This window comes from Dermacentor andersoni, chromosome 10, assembly GCF_023375885.2.
Source record: "Dermacentor andersoni chromosome 10, qqDerAnde1_hic_scaffold, whole genome shotgun sequence".
Taxonomy (NCBI): Eukaryota; Metazoa; Arthropoda; class Arachnida; order Ixodida; family Ixodidae; genus Dermacentor; species Dermacentor andersoni.
The window spans coordinates 44,325,150-44,349,855 of record NC_092823.1 but is presented as its reverse complement, the minus strand read 5'-3'; the positions used below and the strand labels follow the sequence as shown (position 1 = coordinate 44,349,855).

At 46.0% G+C, this 24,706-nt stretch overlaps 1 protein-coding gene across 2 annotated transcripts in view; it reads left to right on the top strand.

Moving 5' to 3' along the window:
• The first annotated feature begins 14,653 nt into the window (after positions 1–14,653).
• LOC126543396 (ubiquitin-like modifier-activating enzyme 1) overlaps positions 14,654–24,706 on the top strand; it is a 99,492-nt gene continuing 89,439 nt past the window's right edge. Inside the window, exons 1-2 of one of the 2 annotated variants that reach the window (XR_008608808.1) lie at positions 14,654–14,783; positions 22,018–22,060. The gene's annotated coding sequence lies outside the window, so the exon portion shown is untranslated. The remainder of the gene's footprint in view (positions 14,784–22,017; positions 22,061–24,706) is intronic. The other variant, XM_055062216.2, reaches the window with a different exon arrangement.

Below are 24,706 nucleotides of genomic sequence, written 5' to 3'. Positions count from 1 at the left end.
AGCGAAGCTTTGTTTGCCTCGTTTACCGGGTTGGGATAACACCACCTAGTTAGCACAAGGCATGTTTACTCCGATCCATGAGGTCACGCTACATGGCCCAAAATTTCCATTGAGAAGGCTGGCATGATGAAAGCGGTGACGTCAAAATCACTGTTGCCTACTCCTGAGCATCCAATTAGATTCTGTGGCAGTCGGGACAGGTAACATGGCGTCATGGATCGGAGGGAAGAGGCCTTGTGCTATCTAGGTGGTGTCGGTTGGGCACGACTGTCTGGCTGCTGGGTGCTGCATCGGTCACCATCTCGGTAGATATATTTGTGGTCATACATACATGCAATGGTTATATGTGGTCCGAACAAAAGTGCCAGGGAACTGGCTTAAATATTCCTTGTCTGCTGACCAAGTATATGCGCAATTAACTGTTTTGCTAAACCTTTGCTTCACATAACTTCTGGTGGGTGTGTTGTATCTGCATAATTCTTGTCTGGTGGTTAATGGCTTAATCCAGAGCTTCTCAACTAATGACGATGCGTACAATTTTGTTTACTTTGAGAACATCCAACGCGTAACATCATAGAATGTTTCTTTATTCACATCGAAGGTCACAACTATTTCGTCATTTAATTTTTATGTTCACGGATTACATCGTTCACAAGCTATGTCGAAATGCAAGCGCCAAGTCAGGCGGATGCACAGTGTGAGATGTATAAATATATATACAGTGACGTCACAAGAACGAGAACGGTGTATGCTGTTTGTTGAGGGGAGAGTGTGACGATAAGAGTATGCAGAGGAAAGTGCAACACGTATCAAGCAACATTTCGGAATTCTGCACGTCCTCTGTCACAGTGGAACATAACCCGGCCATATTGAATGATTGGCCAAAGGAGGGCAAACCCCCAGTGGCGCATACCGAATGTCTCAATCAAAGAAAATGAAGTCAATTGAAGAATCCGTTAAGTGTAATTCAGCATTCTATTAACAGATCGGTGTGCTTTAGAGGCATATGTGAGGTGGCATTATATGACGAGGTTTTACGTATTAGTCTGCGATCGGCCAATATTTTGAGACTGCATTGTGTTAAGCATCGGACCTCAATTTTGCAGGGTTATCTCGGTAGCTGGAAAGACAACTGGTATAGCAATTCCACTAATTCCATTAAAAACGACCCGACAACGCCAGAGTACAGATAAAATATAGTCCAAGCTCCCAAGTAGGGCTTCCAAGCATCGCTCCGGCACTGGGTAAAAACAGCAATGACGTTGTTTATTAGGTTGTGTAATAAAAGTCACCTGGCCTCGAATATAGAAGAGTGACCATCCCTGATGCGCCGCCCACTTACTAAAAAGAGGGCAACATGCCCTCATAAGCTGTTCTAACTAGGAGCAGCGAAGCTGAGCTTCGAGAGGATCCATGAACCAAGCCTGGCAAACATCCTTTTAGCAGGATGGTTGACTGCGCGAGATGGTATTCTACTCTTCAGATGAGCAGCGCTGGATTCGTCTTCCTTCTGCTGTTGTATCTATTCTAATTTTCGCACTGCTCGCCTCAGGAATCCTTTTAGTACAGCGAACTTGCCTGGGACTGTGAATTAGCCTACATTCCTGACATGCGTTTTGCGCAGCTCTCAGATGTTGCGAAGAAGTGGAAAGCCGCAAGAGTGCGTAAGCACTAGGCAGCAAACAACGTCAGGCATCAGAGTCCAGCGAACACATCAAAAGCCTGCCGTTCTCATGGTTCAAAAAAGAAAAGAAGGCGTCCAACCTGCGCATTTTTCTTAGCCTATTGACTTCTTTCTGACAGCAGAAACTGCAAAGCATGCCGTTTTGCTTGTGTTTTTTATATGGGCTGTTCATGCACATTTGCAAAAGATGCTCGATTACCGCACCGTGTTCATACCGTCTCCCGTTATGACACTTCAACCATAGACGCATTTTTGTGGAAAAGCCGGTGCGTCAATAGTTGCCAGCATTTTCTATTTATTCCAAATAAATCGATCAGACGCTGTATTTCGCTAAGACATTTATTTTCAACGTTGTCACAAAATTCAGACCATACGCCCCTCTTAAAGCGCACCGTACGGTGACACGTTGTAACGCCCTACTGCCAGCGACTGCGAAGAGAGGCGACTACCCAGTTACGATCCACGCGGTTTGCCGTTTATGACTCTGACATGTCCCCATCAGCTAGAGTCGTGAAAGGTTCTTCTCTGCAATTGCTCCGCAAACTGTCAACACCTTTCAAATGAAGAAAAACTATATTCGCGCATTCGCAGCGTAAACAACTCTGTGACCTTTATGTGACTGAGATGTGACATGCAAGTAAATGTGACATTCCTAGATGCTAGTTCTTACAGTTAAGCAACGAATCGTTCGATTTTAGCCCCCCTTGAACGTCAAAGAGTTTCTTATCGTGCGCGTTCTGACATAGGGGGAAATCAACATTGTCATTTGAGCAGGGTTGTTTGAGCGCTTGTCTTCGTCGTTCTTGTTGTCCCTCTGTGTTTGCACGCACTGTGTGTCATGTTTTTATTTGAGGTCACTTCGGTTAAGCCAGCTTGTCCCTCTTCTAATTGATGCCATGTCTTCGCAAGAGCTAAACTTTCCTGCGTAGCAAAAACAACGCACCGACATATCAATCCGGTTATCATGCCGGTTGTCAAACTCCAGATCGCCTAAATGACAACGTTTCTTTCAATCAACGCATAGTTCCGGAAATTACAAAACAGTTCAGTCATTGAGTGTCCGGCCCCATAGTCGATTGGTCGCCATGGTGCGTGCAATCCATGTTAAGCATACATTACTGTAGTCAAGTATTTACGAGTAAAAACAACTTACGTTAGCAGCTAATGGAAGCGCCATGACAAAAATCACGAGAGCAACCTTTGTGAGGTAAAGTTGCATATACCATGGTACGTAGTCGCAAGGCGAGGAAGCCATGCTTTCCACGTTTCCCTCTCGTAGAGATGACGAAATCGGGATGCGTCCCAAGAAAACGACACATCGGCAGAACATGCAGTTTTCAATACTTCCCATCGGTCGTCACTAGAGCCGATAAACCAGTAAGGTGAACATAAAATGCAGACGTATAAAGCAGAGTGACAATGTCTCGTAAATGTGGGAAGCTTGAAGGTTTCCGACAATGAACTTGCTGCCATGAATCTTTCTCGACCGCGCGCCTTTATTTCTAAAGCTTTCTATTCAGTTACGCGGGTCTGAGCTTTAAGCAAAAAGGAAAAACGTTTCCTGCCCTTCTAGATCCTGCGTGTTAGGATCCTTGTTGCGCTTCGCGTTTAAGTGGAACTACTCGTAAACTATAAGCTCAGTTTCTCATGCTGCAGAATGAACGTGCTTTGAGCCGGCGGAAATTCCTCACGTGACACTTTGTACACGTCTTGAGCCTCGAGTCCCGGGCGTTGGCGGATAATACCGTTTGGCGTGTATGAAACGTGTGGCCTTTGTGTGCGCGTCTCTCAATCGATCCTATTGTGCGCGTTGACAATGGTACTTCGGCAATGTGCCCCATCATATATGCGAAGTCTTGTGCAAAAGACATCATTTTGAAATGTACTATCTGTGAGTGAGTTCTTTTGCTAATTCAAAAGCAAGAAAAGCAATTCGAAGGCTAACTGCTAAAAATTGCGCCCGTACGTTCCAGGGACAACTTCCGCGTAGAGGCACGCCCGTCGTAGCAAGATATACGGCGTACTCGGGAAGCTTCTCTCTCAAGGCACGCATGTCTACAAAATTCAAATACGTGCGTGTATTATTAGAATGTCGGGACAACAACATAAATATTCCGAATATTCCACCGAACGTGATTTGATTCAGACACTCTAGCAATTCCAGATTGAAATGGCTATGATTATATTTTTTTCCTTATGGCTTTTCTTTTCAGACCACTGCGGAGTTGCTTTATCGGCGCATTTGTTCTCGGTATATCGAATCGTTCAGCTTCAATGGGATAAACAAATGCCAACTTCTGGGACTTCACGGTAGATGAAGCCCATGTGGAACTACTAGTTTATGCAGACAATATTGAAGTATGTTCATTCTGTCGAGTACAAGGGAGCCACGCAAACGGTGTGAAGTGTGATAAAAGTTCTGTGCAGTAAGTGTAAGTGCGGTAAACAGGGCAAAATGTGTGGGTGCTTGCCGTGGCGACCGCTTGTGGCCTTGTGCACCTTCGCCTACATGGACTCTGTCACGACTCTGACTAAGCATTTAGGAGCTTTGATCAAAAATTACGGGGACATTGCACCGTACCGGCAAACTGAGCCTGGGGTTGAACGGGTGGAATTTCTATACCGTGTCCGCCATTGCGAGAACCAATTTTGGGCAAATTATTCGTAGTTATCAAATGTGGTATGTCCTTACAATGCCGCAGTGCTACAAGGTAAGCACTTACATGACGCAAGTATTCAAAATTTCAAATACAAATCGGATAATCTTTGCTATTCGATTCATTACCGATACAAAAATTAAGTATTTGACTTTGACGAATATTCGCTTTGTTCGAGTATGAGAGATGACACCTTTGGAGCCTTGAGGAAGAAAGGCCGCTCGATGCAAGTCAGGATTGTTTCGAATAATTCTGCTGCATGATAACCATTGATAGTTGCGTAGAAGCATCGTTATCTGAGCAAACGCACGCAGCCCGTAACTTTCGTTCAATAATTCTCAGTCATTCCATAAGAACAATTCGCTTTTAGTCAGTTCATATGCAGATTTACTGTGTCTATTTAGCCTGAGTAATTTATTATTTGGTCAGTCTCGTCGCGTTTGTATCCTTTGAATACACTGTGCGATCCTGTAGTATTAAACTTGGCCCTTTCGATGAACACAACACTCTACGTGAGTCTGGCGTCGTGCTGTTTTATTGTTTCATTACTGTCGTTGTCTTGGTGCATCAGATAACAGAATCAGTTGTTTCTTGTTCGCAAAGTACTCAGTTAGCCGGAAGTACATGCAGTTGTAGACGACATTACGTGCACGTATCAAAAAGTGTAGAAAAAGCGTCTCTTACTGTTTTTTTTTTTTACCATGTAATTACCTATCACTTTGATTAGAAATCAGAGAAATATTCGATCCCGTATTCGGCGGTCGTTTCTTGCGTGTATTCGCATTTGGTTCGATTAAAAACATTTCGCTGCTCGAACTTCTCTAGTAAAATTAGAATGCGAGAAAATTCGCCGCATTAGACGGCGTTTTAGTGGCTGACTACCACTATTTCGTACACGTTTGAGGCCGGCGTGTTTCTCAGGTCAGAATCCGCTAGTGGCAGGATCAACTTTATTGCTGCTTACACCAGTGGTTGAACGACCGCCGCAAAGCTGTCTGCGACATAGACGCCGAGACGTGCCCAGCAAGTAAAGAAACAGGCTTCTGACCAAATAGTCCCGGTCGTCTTAAGAGGAAACTCAAGCTCGAGTCCAACACCGAATTTCCCTATTATAATACGTGTAAAACGCAGATACGCTTCTGTGAGACAAATCGAGTGAAATTTGTTGCATTTCAAAAGCAAAGTTTAATTCTAGCAACTCCATCGGAAAGATAACTTTGATTTAAGACATCAAATTTTTAACAAAGCATTGTCGAGAATAGCAAGGTATACAAAAATCCACGCACACTCTCCTCCGGGAGTTCTCTAAGTATGCGTAAGCATTGTACCACTTGCTTATCTCCACGCAGCCCGGTGTCATTGTCAATGTCACGAAACTTGTTGCGGCCGGTATAAACGACAACGCTGCGCCAACACGAACTGCTGCGGACGGCAGCGCAGGGTGAGCTGATGGGCCAAGTAAACTACTGCAGCCGGCGGCGCCAGGTGCGCTGATCAGCTTAAGATCATTATAAGCTGGTATCGCTCTTTAGTGCCTTATCCATCCGCGTCCAACCATTATGCGCCACGCGGCCCGTATCTTGAACGCGATATGCGACGCAGACGGAAAGTGCCGACGGCTGATAGCTTCGCGCGCTGTGTTCTCGCCGCTTCGCATTGAAGAGAGACGCGCGGGCCCATACCTTGAAAGCGATCTGCGAATTGGACAAAGTGCGGCGTATGCTGAGAGAGAGATTTCTGAACGCTGTGCTCTCGCCGCTTCGTTCGCGTAGAAACGACAGGCGGCACGAAGGTGATTCCATTCGCTCTTGCGCGCTCTATCTATATTGTACGCCTGATTGCAGCAAAGAAATTCACATGGAAATCACACGTTCGAGATCTGTGCCAGGTTCCGTGGCCCTATTATCTCTAAGCACAAACAACGTGTACGTCAGGTTATGCACAGCCCTTCAATCGGGGTGTATATAATGTGCGAGTTCAGTGAAAGGGCATGACCACTTGAGGAATTCTTCCTCCCCTCCCCCAATATACAAATAGGTCTACCTCGAAATGGTCTGTGTCTGTGTTCTACATTCTTGAGAGCAACGCAGCAAATGATTTTTGGGGGGTCATATCGAGCTTTTCTGGACACGCATTAACTAGCGCCCCAAGCGGCCCCGGCACGAAGCTAGCGCGTTTTCAATGGAACCAGCGGGTTTTTCGCGAATAACAAAAGCTGCAGGTCGATTATCGAAAAAGGCAGGTGACAGACATATTCTGGAAGACAATCCACACGAGCCAAATGCAGTGATCACGCTGTGGCGAGCAAGAATTTCGTTCCCAGAGCGCTTAAAGATTCTGCAATGGAAGCCTATGGAAGCGGCGAAAATTTGTGCTCAACTTTCTAGACAAAAACGGCACCTGCGATAAAACTACGGCGTCTATCGTAAAAATCATTGCAGCGTATGCAATCGGGAGCATCAGCTTTCGATTGATGTCTACCTGGACTCTCTACACATGGCGTAACCATGTTCCCAAAAGCAATTTTTGAAACACAATCGTGCAAGTTCACGTGGTATCTATACATACTCAGGCATATCACGCGCGGAAACGTTGGAAGCCGTGGCCGAGCCGCTTAATCTAGAGCTGTGCACGGGCTCGGGCCGGCCCGAAAGCCCGGACCAGGCCTGGCCCGCGGGCCGGGCTCGGGCCATTTGGAGATTCTCTTACTCGGGCTCGGGCCGGCCCAGGCTTTCTATGTCTCGGACGGACCGGTCGGGCTCCCCGATCTCGACTGCGTATCTTATGCGAAAGTATGCTTGTCGTGTCGCATGTAGGTACAGCAGGAAGTGCAATGAATTTATTCATCAAAAATTGGATCTACAGGGACGGGAGAAAAGTACAAACGCTAACAAAAGGCAAACGAAAGCTAGCGGAGGCTCGGAATGCGTTTTCGGTTCTACTAAGTACCGACACTTTGGAAAAGCCACCGCATGCAGGCGCCTCACAGTAAAAAGGCTGAGAAGGGAAGCGTTTGGGAAGCGAAGATAAGTCTGTGTACGAATGGAGCGACGCAGCCAGCGACCAGATTGCTGAAGAAGACGAGCTGACCGATTACTTGGCCGCAGAATCGACACCGTGCTCGGAACCTGAACTAGTGCAGTTTTGGAAAAGCAAGGAAGCCACGTACCCAAAACTTGCTCTTGCTAAGAGGCTATTAGCCATTCCGGCCACCAGTTCAAGCAGTGAACGAAACTTAAGCGCTGCTGTATTCATAATGCAGGAGCGCCGCACTTGCCTTAACTCTTCATCAATGGACAACTTGTTTTTGCACAATAGCTTAGAATAACAATTCTGTGCGCGCGCAGCATCTGTATATGTTCACGATTTTGTCATATGGAACGCAAGAGTTCAACATTATAAGGTCATTTAAATAAACTGATTTTCCTGATATTGTTTCTTTTTGTGTCGGCGTCGCCTTATTGCAGGTCGGGCCGGGCCCGGGCCGGGCCTCAAACCGGCCTAAGGCCGAGCCGGGCCGGGCGAACTCAGGCTTCTTTAGCGTCGGGCCGGACCGGGCCGCCTGTGGTAGTGTAGGGCCCGGGCCGGGCGCGGGCTCAGAATTGCGGCCCGTGCACAGCTCTAGTTTAATCGCTCGCACCTATCGTTCCGCGTCATGCTGGCAGTGGTTCGATACCGTGCTGCGCGACACCTCCTTTATTTAACGACACGTAGGACTCAGTTCAGCAGTCTTTCACAAGGTAGCCCTAACACAAAACTCAAGATTTGGTTTCAGTATTGGTTTCTTCAGGAGTGCTTTTCAAATATTGTCTATTCTTGCTTCCGAAAACGTACTAATGGGTTCATTATTTGTTAAGTCATCGCTTTTATTATCAGAGTTTATTCCTTGGACAACATAATAACAAGCATGCGCATGTATTTGTGTTACGTTAAAAAAAGTACTATCGTGCCTTGTAGTATGGACATACTCAGGAATTCTGGACATTGCACCTTCACCATTCTATGGAACTTCACGGCAATGCACATGCGTAACTGAATTGGCAAAATGTTAAATAATTTTGTTTCTATATAATAGCCGAGTATCAGCAAGCGTCAACTACCTGCGCCAATAAGATGTCATTTGTAACGACATATTCAATAATGACACTTAGAACATTGGTGGTGCGTTAAATCAGTGTTTCGGTCGGGGATGGGCGGTTATGTCACACGACAGGTGCAAATGGTTTTGTACCCTATGGGCAAAGGGCACATTGACTTGAAGACGCGCCAAATTTAAACCGTAAAGCCATATATTACAGCTGGAGTTTGAAGGGTTATTGCAGAACGAGTGTACAGTCTGTTTGCGCGCGCATGTTTTTACGAGGCCGCAGGGAAGGAGAGGGGGTGTATGTGCGTGTACACGCCTTGAGCGTGCGTGCGTGTGTACTTGCATTTGCGTGTGCGCGCATGTTTGTGTCTCCGTATTTGAATCTGCGTGCGTGCGAGTGCGTGTGTGCGAGCATACGCGCGTTTGTGTGTGCGTGTAGTTCCGTGTGCCTGCGTGCGTACATTCTTGTGCGTGTGTGACGCGTGGACGCGCGTAAGTGTGTGTGCGTGCGTGTGTGTGTGTGTGTGTGTGTGTGTGTGTGTGTGTTTGTGTGTGTGTGTGAGAGAGAGAGAGAGAGAGAGCACTTCCCCGCTTACGCCTACTCTCCAGGATGCATGGGATATAGAGTTTACTTAAACCCGTATTTAAATCTACGAAACAAGAACGAATGACTGCACTTATAGCACTATCTCTTTCTGAAAGCGAAATCAAGGCAAAAAAAAAAAAAAAAAAAGACGCCTGATCCGTCAATATCGCCGCCCCAGATTTGTCACGATGGCACCGTCACCATCGGCACGGCTCCGTGAGCCGCTACCTAGCTGTTCACCTTTGCTATCTTCCTTCCCACAGCGGCAGCTCACTGTCTTCAAGCCAGCGACGCGCTAAACTTGCACCATCATTGCGTCATGCGTCGCTTCTACCACCAAGCAAGCTTTCGGCGGCACACGTTCGCTGGTATATTAATACTAAAACTGTGAACTGTGTGCCTCCGATTAAACAACGTTAAGAGGAAGCTTTAGCTCGGGCCCAACTCTGACGCGGCCTATTCAAATACATATAAAACACAAAAACGTTTTTCTGAGATAACCTCTGGACCGATTTTTATGAAATTCGTTGAATTTGAGAGAGAAAGTTAAAGCGTAGTGATTGTTTTTCGATTTCATGTAAGATATACTGGTTTATGTAAGATATAAAATAACATGCCGAATTTGTCCACTTTCAATGATCTAATGGATGCCGTTTACAGAACCGCGATATCTGTTCTTGATGCAGAGCTATGAATTTGTAAACTTCGTGCTACTATGTTTTTTTTTTTTTCAGACTTTCAAAATTTTCAACATCCTTGTAACAAAATTCAGGACCTATCGAAATTCCGCTTCCAACAGTCACTAGACTTTAAATTGCTCTATCCAATTCAACAAATTTCATTAAAATCGGTACAGGGGTTATCTCAGAAAAAAGTTTTCGCATTTTACATGTATTTGAATAGGCCGCGTCGGAGTTTGGCCCGAGCTAAAGCTTCCTCTTAATAAAAATCGAAAGCGGACTGTCCACCAGGAACACGCTTACGGAGCCATATTTTTCACATCACAAAAGGATACGTGCGGTCAGGTTGACTTTACAGACTTTCTTTTTCTGCGTCAGTTACGCTTTGCGGGGCCGTTCAATCGGAAAATATTTGTTCGCATAGCTCTTACAGAAGCATGTTTAATCAAAATTTCTTCGCTCGGCTTGATAATATCAAGGACGGGCTCCGAACTATTCATTTTCTTTAGCCATTTAAGATCAATACTATAAAATATAGTTAACCTAGCTTCGTTAATTACGCAAACAACTTCTCAATTTATCCGTATCTAGAGGTTACCAATATGAACACTCGAATGATAAGATGATCTCACTAAAACTTATATTGGTTAGTATTTTTATTTTGTGCAGTTAAAAACAGCCGGCATATTGATAGTGCAGTAGGCTTCCTATGAAGCAAGTGTGAAAGCATGGACAGGTTTTATTGGCGCAAATCAAGTCCATGAGCTTAAACGCACGTGCCCAGTCGTGCACTTCTGCCTTTACAATGGATTCTTCTACATTATACAAGAAGCACCTCAACGCTACGGTACATCTCAGAAGGTGTGCGAGAACATTGTGTGCGCTTCCGATTACATTTGTGAGCGTTGCTGGCATCAGGCTCGATTTCCTGGTGTCATTAGGAATGGAAAGTTGGGGGACGCTTAAGCTTCGGCTTTAAGAGTGGAACGCGATAGCATTCAGAGATCCCCGACTGTTTCTCACGCTTCCCGGCAACTGCAACTTATGTAACTGTAATGTTTACCGGGAAACGCTGGCGGCGAACGCAAGGCACGAAGGCGAGCGTTCTGGTAGAAACGCGGCCTCTTGCGTGGACCGATCCCGGAGGTAGTGCACAGCCGCGCCAAGGAAAATACATCATTTTCAGGTTTCTAACGTTATTCCGTACTTTTAATATTTCAGTTTTAGAAGAAGGGAAGGAAGGAAGGAAGGAAATATAGAAGCAGAAGGCAGGGAGGTCAACCAGAATAATGTCCGGTTCGGCACCCTACACCGGAGGAATCGGAAAGGGGGAAAAATATGACAGGGAGAGAGAGAGGAGGGAAGGAAAGAAGAAAATTAGTGGTGACTTCGCTGATGTGTGTGGTCTATTAGTAATTGCACTTATAGTCACAGACGTTCACACAAGCCCGTCGTTCTTTAGAAGCTCTGAAGTGCCTTCACCACTTTATGAGCCGACGAGCGATGGGGGCGGGGTTCCAGCAGCATCTGCACGGAAAACGGCCGATTGTCCAGTTTTTGGAGAGCGTTAGCAAGTTCTTGTCTTTCTGGGCCATATCGTGGACAGTAGCACAGCAGGTGGTCGATATTTTCTTCGGTGCCACAGACCTCGTATGCTGCACTGTCGATCACTCCAATTAATGTAGAGTATGCCTTTGCGAAGGCAACTCCTAACCAAAGGCGACAGAGAAGCGTAGATTCACGTCCAGGTAGTCCGAATGGAGGTCGGAGTTGCAGTGAGGGGTTCAATCGATGCAGTCGTGTAAGTCTTAAGTTAAGCGAGTTCCACTCGGTCAGTGAGAGAGTGCGTGCCAGGTGTCGAAGCTGCCTTGCGGCGTCTGTCCTCGAAAGTGGAATTGGAACGCTGTGCTCTTCTTGATGTGATGTGCGATCAGCATTACGGCGGAATCATTGCCACTGATTCCGCAATGGCCAGGTACCCATTGAAAGACAACCTCGTGACCTTTTTGTTGGACGTGATTAAATTAAAAGCCTGGTAATTACATTAAGTGCACACAGGCCTTTATTAATAAACCTTTGAATCCTTCTTGAGTGGTATGCCTTGTCCATCAGCGTCCAAAATATTTGGCAACCCTACAGGACAACAATTCATGTTTGTTATGTTCATGTGCTGAACAGTTAACACATTTTTCACTTTGTACATATTGCCATTTGCATATTCTGTCCACTGTGGGCAAGACAGACTAGCCGAAGCGCCAAACTACATCTTGGATTTCTCCCGGCAACCAACTAGGGGTTAATTAACAAAACCCAGGGGAATTGCGCCTTGCTTGTTTCGCTTACGGACTTTAGTAGGAGTTGTTGTGCTAATTCTGCATTACTTAATGCTAAGAGGGCGGTTTCTAGTTGTAATGAGGTAATTCTCTTATGGATACCTATAGCATGCTTGTAAAAACCTGAAGGGGTCACTGCTTTAGGTCCAGTGGCTTAGGCATGTAAAAACAAACGACTTTGAACAGCTGAGAATAGCATGTAGGTTTCCTTGGTGGATGATTTGGACTAAGTTGTAGCACTCAGAATGTGGTTTTGAGTGCATAGATATCTGCTAAAACGACAGCCGCTGTTTAGAAAAAGTTTATTTCAACAAAAGACGATACGAACACTGTGAGTCACAATGACGGGACATTTCCACCAGAACGATAACATAAACAAAGTACGAAACATTATATAAACGGCGCGTCTTCACAGAAATGTCCGAGTACACATGGCCTCACTCACATGTAACAACGTAGATCCACGGAAACGCACAGTTACGCATAAATTGTGACAATATATAAAATGATAAGTATACACAATGTGCACAATGGTTATGTACTACATGATGATGTGACAAAGGCACTTATATAATTTTGTGGGGATACCTTGAGATGTGTATATAAAAAAATTATCATGCATACGATGGCACGCACACACTGAAATCCCGGACACCTACATACTATGTACACCCAAAATACTTTTGATGGCCTGGCTACAAGAAGCAGACTGGTCGAAAATTAAGCCATACGCGTCCATCAGCCACCGACTGGAAACGGCATATGACCACTGTCGAAGGAACTCCTCCTCCCCAAGAAATAACTCCTCTGACAGAAACGACAGTAGCTCAGAGCGGAGCCTCTCCAGAAGCGGAAACAGAGCGCGGCCGGCGATGTCTCGCGGTCGCTGCCTCGCACCGGTTACGCCAAAGACAAAAGTCCCCCGCAGCAATTAAGAGTGCGAAGCGGCCACGTGAGCAAAGACCAGATGCGACAAAGCGGTTAACTCCAAGGCCACGAAAACTAGTATGCACAACCCTACAATATACCCTAGCAACGATGCACTGCAGCATCGTGTGTTTATTTAGAAAAAAAAGCCGGCAGATCCCACCTCCCGTGGGAACCGATGTTATGCGACGCAGTGTGCGGGGAGGCTAAACGACCATGAGAGCACTAAGCGGATGGATGAATGGATGGATGCTGTCAAAGTGGCAAATGTTTGCCAAGAAATGCTTCGCATTTAAGTATATTTCACCAAAAGATGATACGAACAGTGAATCACAATGACGGCACAATTCCACCGCGACGATAACATATACAAAGAACGAACCATTGTATACGCGGTACGTTTTCGAAGAAGCATCTGTGTGTTTAGAAAAAGACGATACGAACGCTGAGTCACAATAACGGCACGATTCCACCAGGACGATAACATATACAAAGTAGGAACCATTGGCCACACGGCTCGTTTTCAAAGTAGCGTCCGAGTCCTCACTCACTAACATATAAACGCATAAGACTCACGAAAACGCACAGTTACACATAAACTAGTTGTCTCATATATAAAATGTTCAATATATACAGTGTACACAAGGGTTATGAACAATGATCATGTGACAAAGTTTTGCACCTGTGTTTAGAAAAAGTTTATTTAAACAAGGGACGATACGAACACTGAGTCAAAATCACGGCAAAATTGCACCAGGACGATAACATATTCAAGAAACGAAGGACTGTATACATGGCACGTTCTCAAAGTAGTGTCCGAGTCCTCACTCATTAACATGTAACAACATGTACCCACGGAAAAGCACAGTTAAACATGAACTAATTGTCACAAGTATAAAATGATGTTCAATATATACAGTGCACAAAACGGTTATGTACAATGATGATATGATACAGACAGTTTACATAATTTTGAAGTGATGCTATGAGATATGTATATACAAAAATGATCATGTGTAAGAGAACACGCACACACAGAAGCTACAGGCACACTCGGTACACATTCAATGAACACTTCTGACGTCCTGGCTACAAGAACCAGGCTGGTCGAAAATTAAGCTTTACGCGTCCATCATCACGTTCGCACTCTACCAAACTTTTGCTAGCATTGTCAGAGGTAAGCGTAGCAATACCCATGAACCTTCACGCACACTGTCCTTTGTTATTCTGGTCATGAAAGTGAATTTTGAAAATATATTTCTTTTTCCAATAAGCAATGCTTCATTTAATTGCTCAAGATAAAGCTTTTCCTGTACGCTTCACATACCTTCTAAGTACATTGTCAACATTACCATGTTTTCGCTGAACTAGTGTTGATTTATTGAAAGACAGTGCATTTTGGGGCAGTGCGCGCATAAACCTGTTTTCGGTTTCGGTAGAATGCCTTTTTGTTTAACTGGCCTAATATGTTCCAACGGGATTTTAACTTTTTAATACAAAGTAAATAGATGCTAAACATTTGTTGGTAAATATTTTGCCCCATTTTGTCGAATAACAGTCTGGCGCCAGCTTCGTGGCCGCCAGAGTGCAACCACGAGAAAGAAAAGGGAGTTTATGTTTCATGTACTGTAATATTTTGTTTATCCCTTTTTCTTTCTTTCAGTGCTTTTATGATTGCTTTTATTGCCCGGACCAGTTTCAAAGACAAAGGTACCACTTCATCATCATCAGCAGCTGCAGCAGCAGCGGCATCGGGCGGCATCATATGGTGAGAATCAGCGCGAGAAATACGAACGTCGCGTCGGTCAGTCCTCTCGCCAGGATTACACGTAAGTCTCGGTGTTACCACTTCGAGACCCGTTCGCATGAGCTTCTTTTCTGCCTAGAAGTGCTTGCCCTTACGCCTTTACTCGCCCATAACAAAATGGACGCGGCTCGAAGTCATTCCTCGCGATATCGGTGGGTTCGAGGTTCTGTGCTGTCGTGCTATGCTTCTCGAATTGAGGTCCGAGTTCCGAATCGCGTTGTTTCGTTTTTATGCACAATTTCATTCTTCAGAAGGCTTCTGTCAAGTCTTCAGAGTGCGCGTTTGGCATCGCGCGTGATTCCACAACGGCAGGTATTAGATCGTGCTAGGCAGTGCAAACCGCTTGCCTTGCTGTCAAGGAAGGTTGGGCAGATGCGAAACCACATGTGCTCATTGTTTACGTTATCAGAAAGATGAAAATAAAGCTAATAAATATGGTCGTGCGTGCCGTCAACTTGACATGCCGCCACATAAATGCTGCGTAGCAATCTGATAACTGTTACCGGTTGTTCGTTAATTCTCTGCGGTGCCAGTCGGAGCGGCAGTTTCGATTGAAGATTTTACCGTGCCATCGAAGCGCAAAGCGTGTGCGAACGTAGCAAGATTTGTAAAGGATGTGCTTTAGCGCTCGGTCTGCATCGACTCGAGAACGCGAATGTGACGGGTGCTAGCTTTCACAATTGGTTCACATTTCGCGAAAACATAGTCCTACCCCTAAAATACAAACGCTGTCGCCCAAATGAAACGGGAAATTCAGGCCACAACATGCAGTTTGGCGCTTCCTGGAACGTCAAGATTGCTTGAAGTCGCGAAAATAGCCTTCTCAACCTTTCCTCTGCTTATTGAAATACTGACCGAAAAAATTTTTATCTCATCTTTCATTGCTTTATTGGTTAGCCGTCAACCCAGTAATAGCATTAAGGAACTTCAATTCATTTAGACCACAACAGATTGTGTTGTTACCACAGACGTTACCTCTTATTGCGACCAGTTCAAATTGCATGCTACGTGCAGCGTGACTTCAGGATGTGAAGAATCACCACCTCATTGAAATCTGTTGGGTGGTCTCGTGGTACCAGGCACCACTGACCCATACGTACTCACTATGGCCCTGTTGCCAAAAGCCGAGTTCATGTACCACTCAATGGGACAAGTGGGGAGAGCGTGTCCCTCTACGTTTCCAAGAGAAGTGAACAATTGGAAGAGCCAATGTGGCATTTTCCAGCGACATGGTCGTCGTATAGCAGTCAACCGATGCACAAGGCTAGCTGATGGGCTCCCAAGTTTTTTGTGATACCACATGACTGCCACCTCCGCCTTCAGTGATGATATTAGTCTTTTTTTCATGTCCAGAACCGCACTGCAGTTGGACTAAAAGGGGGTCCAATTGGCTTGACTTAATTGTGGAAAATTTTGCGCACACGAAAGGTGGACAACACGAAAAGGACACAAAGGCCAGCGCAGTCTGACAAGTCAACTTTATTCCTAAACTAGCACATATATACATCTTCGAGAACCATCTCATGATCACGGCACATTCAACATGATAAAAACATTCAGAAATTCAGCATAATCGACACACTATCTTGTATTGTTGAGCAAGTTAATTTCGCTGTCCTTCAAAGGGACAGACGGATGGCTAACCCATGCGTCTTGCAGTCTAGATGTGCCAAGCTTCTACAACTTCTCTCGTTGTTCGATTAGGATTAGCATGCAAAATAGCAATTTGGTCAAACAATGGCTTACACAGGCTCAATGAACAATGCGCACAGTGCATTGTGAAATGCATGTAGGGCCTTCCCTTCAAGTTGGCCAGGTTTTCCCTTAACCCTAAAAAAAATTTAAATTATGGGGATTTATGTGCCAAAACCACTTTCTGATTATGAGGCACGCCGTAGGGGAGGACTCCGGAAATTTCGACTACCTGGGATTCTTTAACGTGCACCTAAATCTAAGTGCACGGGTGTTTTCGCATTTCGCCCCCTTCGAAATGCGGCCGCTGTGGCCGGGATTTGATCCCGCGACCTCGTGCTCAGCAGCCCAACACCATAGCCCCTGAGCAACCACGGCGGGTGTTCCCTTAACCTTACATTTATGCATTGGCCCGTCTGGCCGATACAGTACTGCCCACACTTGAAAGGAATCTTATGCACTACATTTCTTTTACATTCTAAAAACTGGTACACATGACGCATTGAGCACTTATTAGTAAGATTGTAGACCTTGTTACAGTACACGCTGTTCGCCACAGGGCAAACATCCCCTACTTTGTTTCATACCGAAAAATACTATAAAACCTATAAAACACTTGTGTGCCCCAAATTAGAATATGTCGCTGCTGTTTCGGATCGTAACCGTGATAACCTTGTTAATGCATTTGAATTGATTCAGAATAACACCACACGTTTCCTACTAGCCAATTATTTTTGTACATACAGCATAACAGCAATGGAGGTCAGTATAGAGTTGTCTCAGTCATCACTACGCAGAAAAGCTTTTCGTTTGTTTATTTCAGAAGCTCTACCATCATCATCATGTACATGCTGAGCTCGTCCCCCCACCTATGTGCCTTTCATAATGGGTTTACCACAATTAGTAAAGTAGGGTATGCATCCTGTCCCACTAACACATTCCTACAATCTTTCATACCGAACACCTCACGTGACTGGAACCACCTTGCCAATCTTGTTTCCATCACGGATCATGCTTTGTTCAGACAATCCTTATTTGCATTTTTTCATTGTAACTAACTGTGCCATATTGCGAGTCATTTTGTTTGCATCATGCTGTTTTCTTTTTGTTGATATTTCTTGTATTCTGCCTTAATAGTTTTTGTATTACCGTTTATTTTGTATAACTTTGTATAACTTACTGTTTCTTTGTAACCACTCCCCCCTACAATACATCTGCATTTGAGGGTATTTGCAATAAATAAATAAATACTTGGCAGCACCCTTCTTGAGTTTATGCGATAAGCTATGCACATGGGGGATTACCAAAATTTTCCATTTCTCTTTTTGCCATCTGGCCAAAACCTTGTCCTCCGATTTCATTCTCCTCATTAGTGTAGTATAGTGTCGCCCCCTGTCAGATCTCTGTGTCATCGCACATGTATGTTTTGTAATTGCTTAGCTAGATGGCGCACCCCCCTTCTGTCATGTGACAAGCTTGGACCAATCGGGAGGTGCCATCTAGCAGGTGAAGCCTTTATAAGTAATAAACAGCCGCAGGTCGGCGGAGTCTTCGTTCCGGTTTTCATCGGGAGCAGTTAGCTCCGTGTCTCCTTCACTGCGCCGGCGCTAGCCGCGCGTTCGCCCGTCGGGGCCCCCCGCTTGCCTGCCGCTGCCGACACAACATCTTTTGGCGACGAGGATGGGATTCCCGAAGCGGTTCCGACCGAAGCCCCGGGACACCAACGAGCTTCGTAACTGAAGCGACCCTTCCCGTGTCCGCACGGCAGGCAAACGCCGCCGACGCACTTGGCGTCGCGAGGCTTCCGAGCCTAGGCCTACTCGCCCCTTCGTTCGTCCTTGCCCCATTCCTGCGGCGAGCTCCGGCTTGCCTCCTGCACTGTCTCCTGCACGCTACCGGGCATGGCTTCTTTTACGGCGAACCTTCCAGTCTTTCTTGAAGTGCCCGGGCCACCGTTAATTCCATGGCATCGATGGAAAAAAATTTTTCAGGCCCACCTCGAAGCGGCCGGCGGTGGCGACTGGACGGACGCGCGACGAGCGTCCGCGCTCGTCAGCGCTCTCGGGCGTGAGGGACAACGGAAGTACTTTGCAGACGAGGAGCAGGAAGCAGCAAGGCAGTTAACCAGCGCAGCGTCAGCTTCAAGCGAAGCAGCAAGGCAGTCGACCGGCGCAGCGTCATCGTCAAGTGATGCGGTCCCGCCAGCGTCAGAGTTTCCGAGACTCTTGGAGCGGCTTGACCGGCTGTTCGCCGCGTCAACAAATGTCCTGGCGGAACGGCACGAATTCACCAGTCGAAAGCAGTTCGAGGGAGAGGGATTCCTGGAATTCGTGACCGCATTGAAGGAGAAGGCGGTACAGTGCAACTTCGGCACAGCCTACAACGAGCGCGTCCGAGACCAGATAATACATGGCGTAGCGAACGTCAGCGTTCGCGAAAAGTTGCTGGCTCATGGCGAAACCCTGTCCCTGGACAAGGCAGAAGAAATTGGACGCTCGTTAGAAGCCTTGCATCGAGCGAACCGCGCGTTCGGCTCTGAAAATGTTGGAAGAATTGAAGCATCCCAGCTTGGCGTTCCGTCGACAGGTCAAGATGGCCGACTTCTTCCGGGGAGCCGCCAAGATGGCCGACGTAGTCCGGGAGGCCATGAAGATGGCAGACTTCTTCCGGGAAGCCGCCAAGAGGGCCGACTTCTTCCGGGAAGCCGCCGAGACCACGGCCTTCTTCCGGGAAGCCGCCGAGACCACGGCCTTCTTCCGAGAGGCCGCCGAGACCACGGCCTTCTTCCGAGAGGCCGCCGAGACCACGGCCTTCTTCCGAGAGGCCGCCGAGACGACGGACATTTCGCACATGGCTTCTCCGGGAACCGTGGTGCATGCGACCGGTGTGGCAGCACGAAGCATATTGCAACGTACAGGAATTGTCCAGCAAGAAACCGGCGGTGCAACGCCTGCCACACGTTGGGCCATTTTGCATCAGTATGCCGAAAAACCCGTACTGTTCAACACGTCTCCTCCGCAGAGACGCTGTCTTCAACTTCCGCAGGGCAGCCGTCCGCGTCTGTCTTGACGGTAAGCGCTTTTGAAACTAAAAAAGATTTGGAAGTTCCAGTCGTAGTGAACGGCGTCTCCATGCGACTGCCGGTGGATACGGGAGCGTCTGTCTCAATGATGACGGTCGAAGATTTTGGAAAGCACTTTGGTCGACAGCACAGACTGTCACAAACAGAGGACTTGAAAAATTTCTACAAGCAACGCATCGACATTCAAGGCCTGTTTCAAGCCACTGTCCAGTTTTTCCAAAGATCATGCTCCGTCACGTTCCACGTAACGACTACAGGAACATCACTGCTGGGTTTAGACGCCATCCAACGCTTGGGCATACAGATCGACGGTACGTCGCTGACATGTCGTCTACCATCGCTTCCTTCAGTACAGAGCCCCACAAGTGTGCCTCCGGGTTTTGATCACCTTTCCAGTGAAGAGTTGGGCCTCGTCAACAACTTTGTGCACCGAATTCATCGGCAGCAAGATGCGAAACCAGTATCTTCAAAGTTGCGCCGACTACCCCTGGCTCTCCGTGACCAGGGCACACATGAATGGCGACGTCTCGAGGACTGCGAAGTCATCGAGCGCGTCGAGGCTACTGAGTGGGTGTCTCCACTCGTGGTGGTGCGCAAGAAGGATGGAACCATGCGGCTCTGTGTAGATCTACGGGAACAGGACAGTCTTGTGTCTCATGTTAAAGAAAGGGTCTTGCAGAAACAGTGGCAGACTAAACAGTACGTAGACAAACGTAGAGGTGCTCAGGCAACACGTATCAAGGTGGGAGACACCGTCAGAATAAGATTTAACAGGCAAGGATTCTTTAAGTACAGTAAACCTCGTAAAGTCAAGGCCCAGATAGGACCATCTACTTTTCTACTCAGTGATGGGAAGACGTGGCATGTGTCTAAGTTAACCGTAGTGATGAAGGATCCAGCAGGTAGTACACTGTGTACAAGTGATAGAAACTTTTTGTACTCATATTCAAACTTGGATAGTCATTCCGATGACTTGTCTGTAGTGACAGCGTCTTCTCGTAGTCATAAGCTTCAGTTAAGTTGTGCGTCTGACTGTATCACTTCAGAGTCTACACAGTCAGCAGTTGTCTCTGATTCCGTGGGGGAATCGGTAGCCTCCCAGGACTTGTTGGGACTTCGAGAGGAGCTTCCTGGGCAACCCTCTCCAGCTTTGAGCGACAACCACATTCAGTTTTCCAACCAGCGGGAGGTAAATAATAGTGGGACGACTAGGTCTTTAAAGTCGACCGATACGCGTCGCAACCCCCAAAGTTCTTCTGAGGTACGCACGCGTCCTCATCGTGACAGAAAACGGCCTCCGTGGCTCGATGATTTTGTTTATGTAGTGTAGAGCGTATTTCCGTCTTCGAAATGCCACGGCTAGGGGCCTTGTTCTGACATTTAGGAGACAGTCCACATGTTTCGTTAACACAGGTATAAAATGTGCTCCTTGTTGCGGTGCAGTGAGTGTTGTGCAGTATTCCTTGTCAGACTTTGAGTGACTGCCCGTGTTTTGGTGCCCAAGACTGGTGCACATGTATGTGAACTTGGGCAGGGATGGATTGAATTTGTTGTGGACTTAAGTGCGTGCTTGTGTGCATCTGGTGCACGTGTGTGTGAACGTGGGGGGAACGAACTGAAATTGCCTTTGGACTTAAGTGCGCGTCTTGTGTGCGCGTTTCACTGTATGCTTGCTTTGTTTCCAGGGGGGGATGATGTAGTATAGTGTCGCCCCCTGTCAGATCTCTGTGTCATCGCACATGTATGTTTTGTAATTGCTTAGCTAGATGGCGCACCCCCCTTCTGTCATGTGACAAGCTTGGACCAATCGGGAGGTGCCATCTAGCAGGTGAAGCCTTTATAAGTAATAAACAGCCGCAGGTCGGCGGAGTCTTCGTTCCGGTTTTCATCGGGAGCAGTTAGCTCCGTGTCTCCTTCACTGCGCCGGCGCTAGCCGCGCGTTCGCCCGTCGGGGCCCCCCGCTTGCCTGCCGCTGCCGACACAACAATTAGCCTTTCGCTTGCAGTTAGCAGCATCGAAGAAGAGTATACAGCTTTTTCGAGGTGGTGCTCCTGCTCAAGGAACGCTTCACTCAACTTGTGCTTGCAAATTTTTGTTCAAGCGAAATGAAAGCATGCCATTGCAATTCCATTTTTTACTATCCTAGAATGGCCGGAAGTGTATTGTAACGTAGGTTTGTCAGTTCTCTGGGAATATTTCCAGCACAAGTGGCCATCTTCAAAAGTGGGCTTCACATCAAGGTTTGCAGGTGATGTGCATATTGAACGAGTCTTGTAAAAGGTGCTGTAACTAATTATTTGTGGTGCTTTCATGAAATTGAGACATTGAACGATAATTATGGAGTCGGCAGTTACCTAGAAAAACAAAAAAAAAAGTCAAGAAAAAGTGTTTCTGTCATTACACCTTTAGTTGGTCAAAGTGCTTGGCGACAGAAACACAGTCCTGTCATTCACCATCTGAAAGGAACCACATTACATTTCAGGTGCTGATTCCCCACCTACAGACAAAGCTGCTGGCCTCAACGGGTAAGCGTTTGCTACCATGCTTCAATTCATGAAGCATTCCTGCAGCACCTTTTAGTAAAGGTTCATAATGTGGCTTGTATAAAAAAAGCATCTCTTCGGAAATATTTTTAAGCGAATGTGTTTTTAAATTTGCGCCTTGTACGAACTGTGGAGTCTTTTTATTTTTTTTATTGCGGTAAGGACTTGCCCTTAAGGCATAATTCTTGGTGCGTATATGTGTATTATATGTGTGCTATAAGGCCTGTGTTGTGTATGAATTGAAGCAGTGTTTTGTGATGTATCCAGCCGTCATAGCTGGTTGTCACACTGTAGCGGAGGCCGGCTTGCAGTAGGAGATGCGAGCGTTCCGATTTTAAACCAGTACATGTCCATATTAGGTGGTATGTATCTGCTTCCATCACAGGAACGGAGCAGTATGGACACGTAGCACCCAGTGGTAAATGCGACCAGGAAACAGGTGTGGCCAGCATCACAAAGCAATGGCTGTTGTGATAAAGTTAACAGATGGTGACCATAGTGTCCCACGTCGTGCTGAGCTTTAAAGCATAACTGCAGAGATTTTTCAAGATCAACAGATCTTAAGCCTATAACTACTACCAAGCCTGAGCTGCACTCGTCGAAGCCACAGCTTCACTTTGCTTGCCAGAGAAGAGCTGTACTTGTCAACTCAGTTCGTGTCGTGTATGAGTTTCGGCCCTCACGTACATCAATGCTCTCGATTCCTTTCATTATCTCCTGTTCAGGTAATTACGTTAAAATTCCTCAGGAGGGTTAAGATAGCTTTGCATTGATTCGTCCTCTTGCTCTGGAGATAACTCTTGCGGAGTTATCGTAAAACACCTGATTTCTACTTACAACTGACCTATTGACAATATTTTAGCAATTTTTCATTTGCGTTCAGTTTAGGGTCAACTCAACTTCAACAAAATACAATACAGAACCCCCAGTTATTTTCGGGCTGATTTCTTTAAATGGTAAATGTTTACATATGTGCTGAAGCAAAGTCCTTCTTTCTGGTCGGACATCTTTCATTGATATTACAGGTCATTATAAAGGATAAACCACACATATAATATATTCCTCAAATCCGGATGCAATGTGTAATCAGTTGCTGCAATAAAATCAAAATTTCTATTGCTGTTTGCCTTTTCTCTATTTTTATGCCACTGCTTTGTTTAATTCTATGTTTTCTGTGCCATCACCTACTAGTATCCATGAAGAATTCTATAATGATGTTTCTGGATTTGTTACTTGTTCCAGTAAGTCAGTTCCTCGTAGTCTTATTTCATTTTGTAACCTCCCTTACTCAATCCCCACCTTGGGCCCCGTAAGGTATAATATGTAAATTGAGTAAATCAAAACTTATTCTGTTTAGCACTCTGATCATCTGCACTAAACGGCACAATTGAATGTTATTTAGTTTCACCTAAAAATTCATTTTAAATATGGTAATACATACTCCCAACCCAACTCCTGCATGTGAATGTATGATTCTTTACAGGCTACCCTGTGTTCATTGACGTCAGCACCTACTAGCTGGCAATGGCGAGCGCGGAGCAGATGTTTGCGAAGTAGTTTTGTGCAAATGCTTGTCATTGCAAGGAGCATTCCTCAGCCTATAAGCATGGAGTATTGAAGCACACAAACCTTTTAATGGAATAGCCCATCACATTCGATGGCTTCTTTGGTTTTCTTAAATTTCAACTTGGTGGAAGCTTTTGGGTTCGCAGAGCCAGACTACACTAAGCACTTGAAGAAGGACATGGTGCCAATGTTCTGCACATCGTTGCACAAAGCATAACGCCAAGCTACACCTTTATATTTTGGTTTCAATACTTTGCTTTTTATTATTTGGAGTTATCTCCTTGTTTCTAAGCAAATTGACCCTATCATATGTGCGACAGTAGGATCTGTGTAACGTGAAAAACTACTTATTCTAACGGTAAATAAAGAAACGAGAGTTGCCCGTTAGAATCAAGTTGATTTGATTCACCCTTCATTTTGGTGACTAATTCTCGCCAGTTCGATGCCAGTTCTTGCTCATGCAGAACCGGCAGGGCACAACCTACACTGGGTGAAACCAGTGACGGCATGCAGGTGCCACTGTGTTGAACTGGGGAAGCGAATACCGAAGTGCACTACCTCCCAAACTAGTTCAGAAGGTGCGGGCAAACTAAGTGGACCAGTCGGCACGGCCTTTGACCTCAGTTCGTCACATAACTTGGTCTTGGAGGCCACAGTATCAGCACAGTGCTGTCATAGTATGCCACCAGATGGTAGCACTGCTTAGTCAAGATGTGTGAAGAAATTTCTCCGATGGCTACAGCGTTTATCCTTGTGCATTAACAAACACGAAAAGTGACGGCAATTTCAGAAACCTAATGGAATGAACGGCAGGCAGTGTTCTGAGCGAAACTGTAGGTTGCCTGCTGCAGCCTACAGGAATAATCTTGAGCTCGTATGTTCATCGCAACATTATGTAATGTTTCATGGCAAATTTGCAGCCCCTTCAGAAGGCATGGGAGGTTGTTGTCCTCGCCCCCGTGCACAAGTCTGTGATCTTCAAGCACATGTGCTGACTAAGCAGGTTTGTTTAACTCACAAAAAAGTATTGCAGGGCTCTTAACTTTTGTGAAGTCATGATCA